The sequence below is a fragment of the Alexandromys fortis genome, unplaced genomic scaffold (genome assembly GCF_014885135.2).
Source record: "Alexandromys fortis isolate MF-2015 unplaced genomic scaffold, M_Fortis_MF-2015_v1.1 scaffold_79, whole genome shotgun sequence".
NCBI classification, from domain to species: Eukaryota; Metazoa; Chordata; class Mammalia; order Rodentia; family Cricetidae; genus Alexandromys; species Alexandromys fortis.
Genome location: NW_026067964.1, coordinates 7178310 through 7192535, shown reverse-complemented (window position 1 = coordinate 7192535; position 14226 = coordinate 7178310).

Sequence of the window (14226 nt, the reverse complement as noted above, 5' to 3'; positions counted from 1 at the left end):
CCCTGCTGCCTGTCGTCAAGAGTATTTGTGGATGTAATAGCCAAAGCTGTGTCTCCAACACACAGGCCAGCTAAGGGAAGCAGTGCTCTTTGGTGGAAAGTCATAAAAATAAAGACATCCGAGGAAAGTGGTTGGACTGTTCTTACCAAATTTTGACCAGAAAAGAGAGCTATGGAAAGATCCTGTCACCACGTATGACCTGCAAACCATAAGTGAATAAATAAGAACCATAACCTTAGAATGGAAGATGCTAGCAGGAATAGCCCCTGGCCTGACCTGTGCTCAGGGCTTCAATGTAACACATAGCAGGTTCTGGACTGAAACACAGGGCCTCAACTACTTAATGGGGTCTTTCCATTATCTCGGCAGCTGGCCCAGAGGCAGGAGCCTACACTTTCAGAAAGGGCTCTAAGCCCCTTATGGAAATGATACCCATGAAACACGAATGTTTTCCACTTGGAGACTAGGCACTAGAACAACACTGCATGTTGACTCGAAAGGGACAGAAAAACTAAAGTTCATATCCAATTTTTTGTTTGGGTGCTCCATTCTACTTCAGACAGAAGCCGTGGAGTAATGGTTAGATGCTATGTTCTGGTTACAGTATTTAACATCTGACTGTCTAAAGTACCTGACTGCTCCTGACGGGGTTTCAGCTGCAGCAAGCCCGCCATTTTAAACTCATTTTGTTTAAAGGAAAGTGAATTCCAGGCTCTTATGTCAGAAGGCAGCAATGGTCCCTTCTCTTCAAGCTGTCAGTTTCCCTTGCCTGGACTCTAGGACCTGATGGTCAGGGATATTAGCCGGGACTGTTCCTCAGAGTCTGAGAACTTGCTGACAGACATGCATGAGCCTCTGGGAGCTGGAATCCCTTGGTGTTCTCGCCAGTCCGGCTACAGACAACCTCTAGAGACCGGGGAACTTCAACAACAGAAATTTACCTCGTACAGTTTTGGAAGCTGGGCAGTTCAAGTTTGGATCTAAGATCAGAACTGGGCCTGGTGACTCAGGTCTATCTCTCTTGCTGTTCTTGAGGCTGAGGCAAAAGGGTTACAAGGTCAAGACTGGGTCGTGTTTCAGAGTATATTGGAAGCCAGACTAGTTAACTTAGTGAGACTACCTCAAAAGGAGAGGGCCCAGCACCCTGTCTAACAAGTGTGAGGCCTGGGTCAATTCCTAGGGGGGAAAAGGTGCCATCTACTTTCTAACTTTAGATGACCATGTCATTGCCTCACGTCACCCATGGAAAGCAGAGATCTACCCCTACGTGTCCTTTTTACAAGGGCACTAATCTCACGCATAAGAACTCTGCCCCCATGACCCTGCTGTCTTTGGGCCTTAGACCCAGACTGGCCCCCCTGAGGCCCATGGGGAAGGAAAGGAGCAATGCTGGGGTGGAGGAGATCAAAGTGGGGGGAGAGAAGAGAAAATGTGGGAAGGGGGAGAAACTGAAACCTTTAAGTGGAGCCTGAGAAAGGAGGTCAGGTCATTAGGGGTGGGTGGTGGTTGAGTGTGAAATGTCCTCTGTAGGCGCCTGGACACTTGGTCCCTGGTGGCAGAACCTTTGGGGGGGGGGTGAAGCTTGCTGGGGGACATACATTATCCTAGCATGCTGGGGTCTGAGAGTTTACAGCCTTTTCCTGCTTCCAGCTCACCTCTGTGCTTTGTGTTTATGCTGAAGACCCAGTCTGTCTGTCTGTCTGTCTCTGTGTGTGTGTGTGTGTGTGTGTGTGTGTGTGTGTGTCTCATCTTTCTGTTTGCTGCTCTGGCTCCCTGCTTGCTGTACTCCTATAAAAAATGTTTCTAATTCCCGCCCCCCCCCCATGGTAGTTCTAATAAGCTAATAGAGCAATGACTACTTACTGTGTGGGTCACAAGCTCAAGATTTTAGATCTATTCTGGTTGCCATTTAAATATAAACTTAAAGGTGTTTCTCATTGGGTCAAAGGCATCTCTGTCCAATCTATAACTGGACAGCAGAAAAATATACATGCTTCTAACCAAAATCTGTAGTTTTTGCTAGGACTCAAAGGTATGAGTCTATTCCTTCTGTTTACAGATACCTATTATCTGGTCTTTTTCTACAATATGGGTTTTTCTTTAAATAATTTTTAACTTCGGTTCCTAGTTTAAACTTATCTCAATAGGCTTCCACTTGGCTGGCAGACGCATCTAAGCATCAGTTGCTGACTCCAACCTGCTCTGAATGGTGGCGAGCCCTGGACTTCATGAAAGCTGATGTGGACCAGTCCAGCTGATAGGAACACACCCTGTTCCTTCAACGAAGTCTGATGAGTGCCTTGTTGCCTAAATGTTCTTCCCAATTTTGGCAGCCTTTCAATCTGCTTGGACCTGGGTAACAACACCCCAATGTCAGCTTGAAGTAGTTGTGAAAAGGAATACATTGTCCCAGCCCCCTGCCCAAAGTAGGTTAAAAGGCTGAGACAAACCTGCCCCCCCCCCAAATCTCCCTGGCATGGGGGACAAGATAACTACCTATAGTCCTTTAATATACTAGGTCCAGAGTTGTCAATTAATAGATCTATTAATTTAAGTAGTTCCATGCCTCCTTAAAATCAGGGGCAAACAGGACCTAAGCTTGGGTCCTGTCATCAGTGCTTGTGAAGGAGGAAATGTGCGGGCCAACCACGATTAGCTAACTGCTAACTATGGGCAGGTCACCCAGAGGAGGTTCTTACTTCCAAACATCATCTGCCAGAGTAAAACTCGGCCATCGATAAATTTAATAAGAGGCCCGAGTCTCAGTAGTTTACCCTGAGGCAATACCTGGTTGCAGAAAGAACCACAAGCTGAGATTACCTACTACCACCCAGAACAGACCATTCAAAGGAAATGCCTAGCACTGCCTGTATAGATTCCTGCTTTGGAACCACAAAGTTTCTCAAGCCCACAGATCAGTAGGGAATCCGAGAATGTTAATCATCTGGGGCGGTGGGGGAGAAGCCTAGTCTCTGCTCAGAAGGCCTGGAGTGGAGATTGTTAATGATCTGTGACCCGTGGAGCCAGACCTCACTCAATCCCCCAGAATGTCTGTCCCAGAGTCTCCCACCCCAGACTTTCAATCTCAGCTCTCAGTTAGCAGAACCCATCCTTAGGGAGACATCACATGCATTTTATAGCCTGCTGATTTCTTTGCTCTCTCGGTCAGACCACACCAGATCCTAGGCCCTTTAGCTATAGAGCCTATCTTCGTGGTCACGTGTCCTGTGCAAAGAATTTCTACATAGGCATGCCTTGAGCTTTATTGGGTACCTGAGATTGGAAAGATTGTTGCCTGGAAACCCAGAATGGGAATGAATGATGGCTGCCAGGAAACTTTTTCCCAAATTGTTCTGTGTTTGAATATGCTGGCGATGAAACACCTGGCGTCAGACGCTCTCGAAGTTTGATCCAGTTTGACTAAGTCAGACTGAGTTTTCGTCCTCATCTCCTCACAGTCTGCCCTCCTGACTGCTGTGATGCTGGCAGGGAATGCCCCTCCCCCACAGTTGTCTCCCTTAGGCTTCCTCACGTGTTACAGAAGAAGTGGTTACTGCAGGGTGTGTCTTCGAACTGACTGTTCCTGCTTTGTGTTACTGAGCTGGTCTTGGTGTTGACCCTGGTGAATAGTACTTATTTCCTAATGCCCATATTAGGAAATCCACAGGGGAAATGTCTCAGTATTCACATTCAAAAGCAACTACTCTAGGATGTGCCTTTGGGTGGAATACAGACCTTACCCCTCCCTCCTCTGTTAGGATGCACTGATTCAGTGTAGGCTTCGGGACTAACAGGGCCAACTGAAATCTCAAAATTACGCCAAACCAAACCTCTTCTCTGACTGTTTAGAGCGTTTTGTGACAGTAACAGGCAGCTCACATGACACCTCCCAATCCTTCACCTCCTAATCCCGGCACAGTGAGGAAGCATGGGATTTTAACACCTGCTTTTGCTAGAGACATGGGGGGGGGGGGTGTCTTTCATTATTGGTGCATAGAAGCACATGGCTTAAAGGGGGACTTGTTGGGATTGTTAACTTTTTCTAATTACCTAAAATGAAATCCTAGGCAAGCCAGGGCTCTACTTACAAGGTTTGTTAATTAGAACCAATTCAACTTTTATGATATTTCTACTTGAACGTGTTAGTGAGGTGTGTGTGTGTATGTGTGTGTGTGTGTTTGTGATGTGTGGTAAAAGACTAGAAAAATCAAAACCAGTGTTAGAATTTCCTCAGGGTTCTCGTCCTCCCGCAGTCTCTGTGTTAAAGTCAGAGATTGCAGAGGTCTCTGCTAGGACCCTCCTCCACCCTGGAGCCTCCTCTGCCACAGTGTTCCTGCCGCCTGTTCCCTCCACCTACGTTGCCTTGTGCACTGTGGAGGCTGTGCCAGCCGTGGCCAATGCCTGGCCCAGGACAGGAGTGAGGAGCCGCAGTGACTGCTCGTCAGCCACAATTCCTTCCCTCATCCTGCCCTTCCTTAGATAAGCTCACATGGGCTGTTGTGAGAAACAACAACTAACATGAAATTTATAGGGAAATAGCTAATCAACCTACCAATATGATCTTTAAAATAATGCTTATCAGTTTGCATTAAAAATATATTTTCTCTTTTGAGATAGGAACTCACGTAGCCCAGACTGGCCTCCCACCTTCATCTTCTCAGTGTTGGCTTGCCAGCATGCACCATCATACCTGGCTCATAAAAATGGCAAAATAAATAAATAAATTTAAATGCGGATGGTTTTGAGAGTGATTTGGCAAGTCCTTGCTGGACACTCTTATTTATGTTATTCTGTTTTTGAAAGAACAAAAAGGGAAATCCAAACTCACATGCTGTTGGTGGGCATCCCCTCTGTGTTCCAGAGCCTGCAAACTGCTGCCTGCCTGTCTTCTCTCAGAGGTCCACCTAAGGAGCCTACATCACCACCTGCCTGGGCTGTGGACATCAGAACCAGCCTTCTCCTTTGAGGGCACAGGGTATTCCCTTCAAAGTCCAGTACGTGGATGAAAGTCAACTGCTTCAGTTAGAGCAGAGGAGGACCAGATCCCCGCCAGTCAGAGTCATTAATTTGTTAGCTAATTAATTCATCCTTTAATTAATTCAAGAAATATGAATTGAAATTAGTCAGTTGCAAATCTAACAACATAATTTCCAGATTGGGTTGCCTGGCTCAAATCACATGTCTTTATAATCTCCATCCACCATGATAGTAGAATTAATTTTCTAAAACTCGGGTCTGATCTGACTTCTCAGTGCTTGCCTTGCTTGTCTTCTCAGACATTTCATCTTCCATGCCCTCAAACCTTTTCCCGGCAGCATTTTCCATCTTCCCTTTGACCTTTGACGCTGCAAACTGAGCCCCAGAGTGACATTCCCCAACACACCTAGACATTCCTATCCCCTGGCCTCCGATTGTGTGGGTCCCCCCTGCCCAGAGCACGCAGTTCCTGGCCTCTGATTGTGGGTTATCTGCCTAGAACACCCAGTTCCCTTCTCTCCACAGGGCTAGTTTGCCTGTTTTTATGTAAATGTCACCTCTTCTGCTAACCATCCTCTGCCTACCACAGCCTTCCTCCTCCCCTCTCCTTACCCAGCTGCTTCACTCCTATGCAGATACTTTCTTAGTTTATCTTAGCATCTCCGATATCGAATGTCATCAACATAGCATTTATTACTCTTATAACTCGCATATGAAATGTCCCAGGCTCATGTTCTGGGAATTTACTTGTAGTTAATGAATCCCTTTTTAGGACTCTGAACGGATCGATGGATTAATTCCTTGATAGATTCACAATATGATACATTGTTGGAGGAATCAGGTTCTGGAACATACCTGAGAAAGACGTCTCTTGTCCTCTGTCCCTCACCCATGCTTCTTGTCCACTTCCAGGTGAGCAGCCTAGATCTGCCATCTGCTCCTATGATGTCCAGGTTCTTCTCAGGCCCAGCGCCAGCCATGGACTGAAACCTCTGCAAAGCTCAACCAGAATGCTTCCTCCTTTCGACTGTTTCTTTCAAGAACTTTTCACAACGACAAAGAGTTTAATTAACACAATCAGGAATATCAAATTGTTTGTTTGTATGTATGTATTTTTTTTATAGTTTTGTTACAGAGCTTAAAACCCATAGTGATCTTTCTGCCTCAGCCTCCTGAGTCCTGGGATCATAGGCGTGTGCCTATATTAGTCATTTCCAAGTGATGGGCATGAGTCGTCTTATATGCTGTTTTGAGAAAGATACCACCTTATCTACGTTCTGCCTTATTGACTGGCAATGTCTGCCACAGAACAGAGTTCTGAGAGTGAAGGCATGCTTGCTATGTTTCTTTATTTATGCCAGTAAATGCATCATATTTGAATTATTTTATTTCTTTAAAATAAACGAGTGGGATATATTTATTTAAACTTATGAAATTTAGGCTTTTTGTGAAGATCAACCTTACACTGAGTTTAGCAAACATTTGCTGTTTTGATTTTTCTGAGTCTAAGGACAATACCACTTTAAATGTTCCTGATCTTGTCTTGGTTTTCCCTAAGCGATATGGGTATTTCAGCGTGGCAGCAGACTGATGTTCCAGGGTATGTGGCCTGCCTTTGAGCTGGAAGGGGACCGTGTGGCACCACACTGAGTAAACAGTCGGCGTGCGGAGTTTCTGTGACGGCTCCTGGGTAGGCTTGAACTGCGGGAGGAAGAGAGCAGAGATAACTATGCAGTCTCTTGACCCTTACCGATGAGAAGGGCCCAGCTGGGGGCTGAAGGAGTGGTTTTCATGAGGGACTTAGTGAGGCATGGAGCCCAAGCAGCGTGATTTCAGTACAAAGGGGCAAGAGAAGACAAAGACTCGGGGAACAGGCTCAGTGCTGCTCAGCCCTGGACGTATACACATGTGCATGGTCCTCACAGCCAGCATGCAGCACAGATGCTCAGAGTGGTGCGGGATGTGTACATGTATGCATGGCCCTCACAGCCAGCATGGCACCACAGATGCTCAGTGGCCCTAGCAGAATGTGCATTACTGGGTCCCTAAAAGTAGACCAGTGCTGGGTCTGGGGCTCCCTAGATCCAGGGCTTTTGACAGATACGGAAGTCACACCTGTAAGGGAAACAGGCTTGTTTGGGAGCATTAACACAATTTGGAGCCCATGAGCTTTAGGGAAAACAGATCCTGAGGAAGACAGACAATTGCTGAGAAACAGCTGCCGGAAGGACAGCCTCTTCTCCTGTGACCTGTTTCAGAAAATGTTTCTGGTGTCTTCCCAGGCACGGGGTATGTAAAGGACATTTGGCTAGGGTGGCTCTTTAAGAACCAGCTTTGAGAACACAGGGCATTGAGCTCCCAGGTTGGTTCCAAATCTCCTCAGGCCCTTTAACCGAGGGAGTCTGAACAATTTGTTTCTTGTTATGTTTGCAGTAAGGGGCAGGGTGAGGAAGAGAAAGTGACCCCACCGCAGTGATTTATGGACTGAAATATGATTTGGAGTTCCTTGGGAGAAGGAGGGTCACCAAGGTTCAAATCTCCTGGGTGTAAATCAGACCCAGCAGGTGGCATCTCTGTCACCTGGCTAACAGCTGTTGGACAGTGGCAGTTTTGAAGGTGTCAGAGCATCAGGGAGCATTTAGGAAAGGATTGACCTGGTCTTAGCTGGAGAGATTGGCCCTTCTTCTACACCCCACTGCTGGGGTCCTTTGTGGTGCCAAACAGCCACAACCTTCCCCCCACACAGGCTTTCTCCATTGGCTCTCACATGCAGAGATGCAGCTCTCAGGGTGTTCAACCCAGGTCCTGAACCACCTGTTGGAGCTTCTTCCCAGGCCGCAGGTTTACTCAGGGAATACGGGATGGGCTGCCAAGTTCCCCAGCTGTTAGTGCCCGCTGATCACACATCAGGGCAGTGGGGATTTTCGCTAATAGCGGACTCTCCTGGGCCAGGCTCATTTAAGATGTGTGGTGTCAGCAGTGTTCCGCAGCATTGCAGCTGACTCAGCAGCAAGCCTTCTGGAAATCTCTGTGAGCCGGCTCCTATCCCACCATCCTTCCCTCGGTTCTCCTACCCTCTAAGGAGGATGATCTACACGTGTCCCCTGCACCTTTCCTATGATGGCTTCATCAGTTGCTGCTGACCCTTCCTCTGCTTGCTCAACACTGGCAGACCCCCCCCCCAACATGGCTCTGGGGTGACTGGAAGGGCCCTGGAATCTTTCAATGCAAATAAGAACGCACAGGGCCTTGCCCTGCTCTTTCCAGGTGGGCAGAACTGCCTCAGGCTGCTCTGGTCACTGACCTAATTTTCATGGCTGCCTCCTGCCAGCCCAGATGCAGCTGAAGGAGTTAGTGTCTCCAGAGTTTGAACTGTTTGTATATTAATCAGCCATTTTTATATATTATATATTTGTATATATAGACATTTATATATGTTATATATATAACAAGTATATAATATTACTTATTCAGATCTTGTCTTTTTTCTATTAGCTTGTGAGGTTTTTTGTTTGTTTTTTGTTTTTGTTTTCATATGGTCTATCTGGAGTAAGTACGGCCAATTGGTCGGTTTCCTGTCTGAAGGTTACTTTTGTTTGGTTTGTTTTTTTTACAAGGTTTCATGTAGCCCAGACTGGCCTTGAACTCACTGTGTAGCTGAGGGTGATTTTGAACTCCTGACCTCCACTTCCACATCCACTGGGATTCCAGGTGTGTCTTGCTGTGCTCGATTTATGTGGTGCAGACGATTGAACCGAGGGCTTCGAGCATGCTAGGCAGTTACTCTACTAACCGACGCCCCAACCCCCAGCTTCCTATATTCATAAATAATGTTTCCTTGGGTCATGCCCATTGACGTATACATTATCCACGGCTGCTTTCTCTGTCCATAGGCAGGGACGGGTATTCTGCTGGGAGCTGCACTACTTACACTGACACCTGAACAAAAGTGTCACAGCCTAGCCTCGGTGGTTTGACCCTTTCTAGAAATCCACAGGGCATAAGCAGGAGTGCATGTTACTCCGCGTTCCCATTAGATTGTCGTAGAGCGTAACACTTGAGATACTAACATGGAACTAGCTATGTATGAGCATGTTTACAGCAGAGTCTGTCAAATTTCCAAAACTGCAATCTTTCACTAGGGAAAAAGGATATTTTGTTTTTCTGTATATAATGTGATACTTCTCATGGGACTCCAAATAGCTCTAAACATCTAAAACACGAAATTAAGGGGGAAATGCAAGTTGCGGAATGATATAAACAACATCAACATGCTATTTACATAAATTTGAAGATATGCAAATTTTCTGTTGAGAATTAAGAGTATGGTACAAACTAGACAATACTACAGAGGCCAGGTCAGGTGTGAGGAACCAGCTAGAAAGAACAGCATGGCTTTATTTCCAATGGACATAAAAATAGGAGTTTTCTCACCAGGACTCTTGTTTCAGGACACAGGCAAAAAAAAAAAAAAAATCTGTATCTTAACAATTTCTGCCGAAAGAGAACCAAGGCAGCAGGTCCCTCATCTACCAGGCTGGGAATCAACGAACGGCCATACAGAAATATTTTTGCTACCACACAGTTCTAAATACCTGTATTTAGTTGTTTGCTGAAGCATCAGGATGCCAGCTCAATTACCTGGACCCTGTGTAGGGTAAATGCAGGTAGAATACATGAGCACTAAATTTATCACTCCTGGAAAGAAACCAGAGAAAGGAACCTAGGAGGCATCCTCCTGGGTTGCAAGTACCTGTGTCTCATTGCTTTAAAGCACAGGACACGAGTGTGGCAGAATGCTATAATTTGATTAAGCAGACAGAGTGTGAGTCCACAGGCCAGAAGGAAGCTGCAGAGTAAAAAGAACCAGTTTCTTGCCAGAAACAAGAAAGGCTGAATTTGATGGTGCATGCCTGCTAATTCCACCGGCAGGAGGAGGTGGCAGGAGGATTGTAAATCTGGGGTGGGTTTTAGAGCAGCTTGGGCTACATAATGCTACCCTGTCTCAGAAAACAAAATGTGTGTGTGGAGGGGGCGGGAGGGGGAAGAATAGGGTGGGATCCAATCTAGGATTATTTGTCCACTGCTCTATAGCAGCTAATATTTAATAGCTATGGGTGCTGGATAAAGAAGGACCCTGGGAATGGGCAGAGCTGGGTTTGATGCATCATGAATCAGGGACGCGGGTGATAGGATTCCATAAAGACCACACAGCTTAATATAATATCAGTTGGGAGGTTTTAGCCCTCTTATCTCGCTATAAGAAAGTACTTGAGTCTGGGCAATGTGTAAGGAATGGAAGCTGTGTAACTCACAGTCTGGAGACAGGGCACACAGGACAGAGAGAGCTCACATCACAACAAAGCCCCTCCCTGATGGACTGCTGCTCTCTAAGTAAGTAGTATATCTATGAGAGCAGACCCCTCGGCTCCAGTCACCGCCCACTGCCTGAAGACATGAATCTGCATCATTAGTTACTTTATGGGATTAAGCTTCCAATACAGGGCATTTGAGGAACAAATTCAAACCACAGCTTCAGAATCCCCACTCTTCCCTCGATTCTGAGAATATCTACTAGATATCCCTATAAAGGACATCATCTTTTATACTTACCAAAGTCAGTTCTTATTACCATCAAAGCATCTTGGTCAGGATTTATCTACACTCACTCCTTTACTCCACGAGATAAACTGAAGTCCAGTCATGAGAGTTTTGTGACAGGATTTAATCAGCAGTCTTGGAAAGAGATGGAGCTCGGATGAAGGAGTCGAAGCTGCCCGCCCCATCCTTATTTTATTCACGTTGCAGCTCACAGTGGAACTGGCCTGGCTTGGTCCACGGGGCCATCACTCAAGGAAGGTAGATGATGGCACATTGACAGGAGTTTCCTCTAAGCCAAATGCAATGGGTAAAGGGAAGTTCCCCAAAGAATATTATTGTCCTGTGCTTCCAAAAGGCAAAATGGATGCTGATTGATGAAAAGTACTTTCCAGTTAAGGATTTGTGGAGCTCTGGGGTTCTTTAATCTCCAGCATGCAGTGGAACATGGGGGTTGGGGACCTCAGAAAGGTGGGCTGTAGGCTCGTCATTCTTACCCACGTGGCAGAGAGGTGGCAAGTGGCAGCCATCAGGGAGATGGCAGAAGGGCTGGGGAAGGAATGATCACCGATTGAGGGGTTCTGGGGGATCTCCCCGGCCCTCTAGAGGGAACTGTCTTTAACCAAACACTGAAGCCTTGCTGGGGACATGGTTAAATCACCTCTGGGGACCTTCTTCTTTGGGCAGAGGACTAAAGGAAATTCCAAAATATCTTAGCAAAGTCTACACATCTGACGAGTCTAAACCAGGTTTGGTGAGGGGAAAAGGACAGGGAGGCCTTTAGGTGACCATGGATGAGTGTTCTCCCAGAAAGTGTTTGCAATCCTGAAAAAGAAAAAGAAAGAAAGAAAGAAAGAAAGAAAGAAAGAAAGAAAGAAAGAAAGAAAGAAAGGCAAATCGAAGTCTATGACACACAGACCATGGGTAGCTGAGCTCCTTCATGGACAAGGGTGGACTCAGAAGGGGCTTCTGACTGAGAACTGAGACGCAGATGATACTGCTCTACACAGGTGGGGCCATGAAGAAGGTCATTTAAACCAGCGTGTATCACTTGGAGTTAGGGCCCTAACTCCAAGGTCATGAGGCAGGGCAGCATCGTAATCTGGGTCACACAAGGCTATAAACAATCCTGGCTTCTAAAGTCTGAGGAAAAAGTCAACAAAAGTATAAACGGGGAAATCTGGGCAAGGGCGTGTCAATCTACTCTTGACCGTTTGGTGTGTATGGGGGAGGGAGGGAGTTCGCATGGTGAAGAGGCTGCTCCACGTAAGAAGTCTGTTCACTAAGGAAGGGGCAGAGCGTCTCTCTACAGCCCATAACCCTTCAGTTTTGTTTGCTCAGTGTGTGTTCCAATCTGATCAACAGGCTCCATCTATGCCTTGACTCAACAGCTAAGGACAGCCCGTAGTCACACTGCAAGCAGTAAGGACAAGGAAAGAGACTCAGATAGGAGGGGTCTGAAACTTGCTTCAAAAGGAAGAAAGGGAAGTTAGCTGGAAGGCTGGGTTGGTACTGTGAATGTGGTAAACTCACTCCGAAACGCATCAGAGAGCACTGCCTGGCTGAGGGAGAACGTCACTTAATTAAAGGCACTGCCCAGCCACTGATTAAGTATATCGATGTGAAGCACTGTTTGAGCTGGTGGGCTCATACGAGCTATTCCCTGCCCCCTGCTCCTGGCTACAGGGGTGCCCCACAGAGCTCTGTTCTTTTTCCATGTTTTATTTTTGTGAGGAACAGCCTCACTATGTAGCTCTGTCTGGCTTGGAACTTACTATGTAGAAGAAGCTGGCTCCAAACTTGCAGCGATCCTCCTGCCTCTGCTCTGCTTCCTGAGTGAGCGTTAGGTATTTATAATTTGTTTTTTTTTTATTCCATTTGAATTAGTGTCAGGTCTGTTCATATCTGTCTGAGCTACTTACTTGTAAATTTCTCAGGGTAAATCTTGGTGTCTTGTCTTAATTGGCCTCCTTAGAATTGGGCACAATATTCCCTATACCATGGGTCTTGGGATATTATGAAGTATGCTACATAAGAAGGGAAACAGCTTGTGTGTGGGGTTACATGCAAAAGGCACAGTGTCCACCAGTGCTGACCTAGGATCCGGGAAAGCCAGGATATGAACTCTTCGGTTCTTGACCCTCAGTCCTACAGGCCCCAGACACGTGACTCTATTTGATTACACTTGACCACACAGAGATTCCTTTGTCCTTCTAAGGAGAAAACAAGGCATCTGCCCTAAATATAGGCCATCCCCATGGCTCCAGGGCCTGCCCCAATTCTGAACCAGCAATTGTCCATCCTCCCTCCTAAGCTTCTGTCTAGTTATCTCTTGTTGACAAGTATCTGGCTAAAAAGGACTCGGGCGTTATCAATGGGATAAGGAAGGGAAACTTCCCCACACGGGCATCTCCAGCTCTTCTCTCCCCATTCTGCTGGACAAGCACCTTAGAATGACATTGAGAAGATCCAGAGGTACCATCCCTGACCTGTGCATCAGAAAAGCGATACTGCTGTTATCTGTGTGAGAGCTGGACATTTCCACAGGGGTAAAATAGCTTTGGGAAATAGGCATGCCTTCCATTTTTAGAAAAAGAAGCAACATTTAACCCTGTCTAGCAGCTATTTGTATCCATTTCAGTTTCCTCTCACACCCGAATTTCAGACAGATCCTTCATTGATGCAGCCTAATTGGGGATATGAATGAAGTCACACTCTGCTCACAACCTGGGTGAGCCTGGGGCTGCTCATCTTGTGGCTGACATTTGTTTGACTCTTAGAAGAGCCAGAGGACTCTATACACCCTGAGTGTTGTGGTAGCTGTCTCCAGAAGGTGGATTGGGGAGTGAGAGAGTGGTTTCTTCCTTATAGTTTCTTGTATCAGTTGGATTTGGGGGCAAGCCTGGGTTATTATATAATTAAATAAACTATATATCCATTTTTAGAAAGATTCAGGATGACAAGACCCGTCTGTGTTCTCTAGAAATGTTGCTTCAAGCAGCCCAGTCCCCATGGAATTCTTCCTGTGCTCAGGGACCACCACAGCTCAGGTCCAGGTCTGCACAGAGCCCCAGACAAACCAATAGCCCCTTGCATAAGGCTGAAGTACTGTCTCAGCTTTTCATGTTCATCTTTCATAGTGTTTATTATTGATTTTAGTATTTCCGAGTAACTTATTTCAATACTCACTAATGTGAGTACACCCCCACCTTAGGGTTTCTATTTCTGTCAAGAGACACAATGTCCATGACAACTTTTATAAAGGAAAACATCTAATTGGGTGTCTTACTGTTTGAGAAGCTTAGTCCCCTATTATCTTGGCAGGACATGGTGACATGCAGGCAGACAGGGCGCTGGAGAAGGAGCTGAGAGTGTAGGAGGAGTTACATCTTGGTCCCTCAGGCAACAGGAAGTGAACTGAGACACTGAGCATGGCTTGAACATATATGAGACCCCAAAGTCCACTCATACAGTGGCACAGTTCCTCCAACCAGGCCATACCTACTCCAACAAAGCTACAGCTCCTAATAGTGCCACTCCCTCTGAGCTTCTGAGGACCAATTACATTCAAATCACCACACTCTCTTTATGAGTCAAAGTTTTCTGTGTCTTCTCTCTCTATTCCCAGAGTAGAACTGACCTCATTAGTGG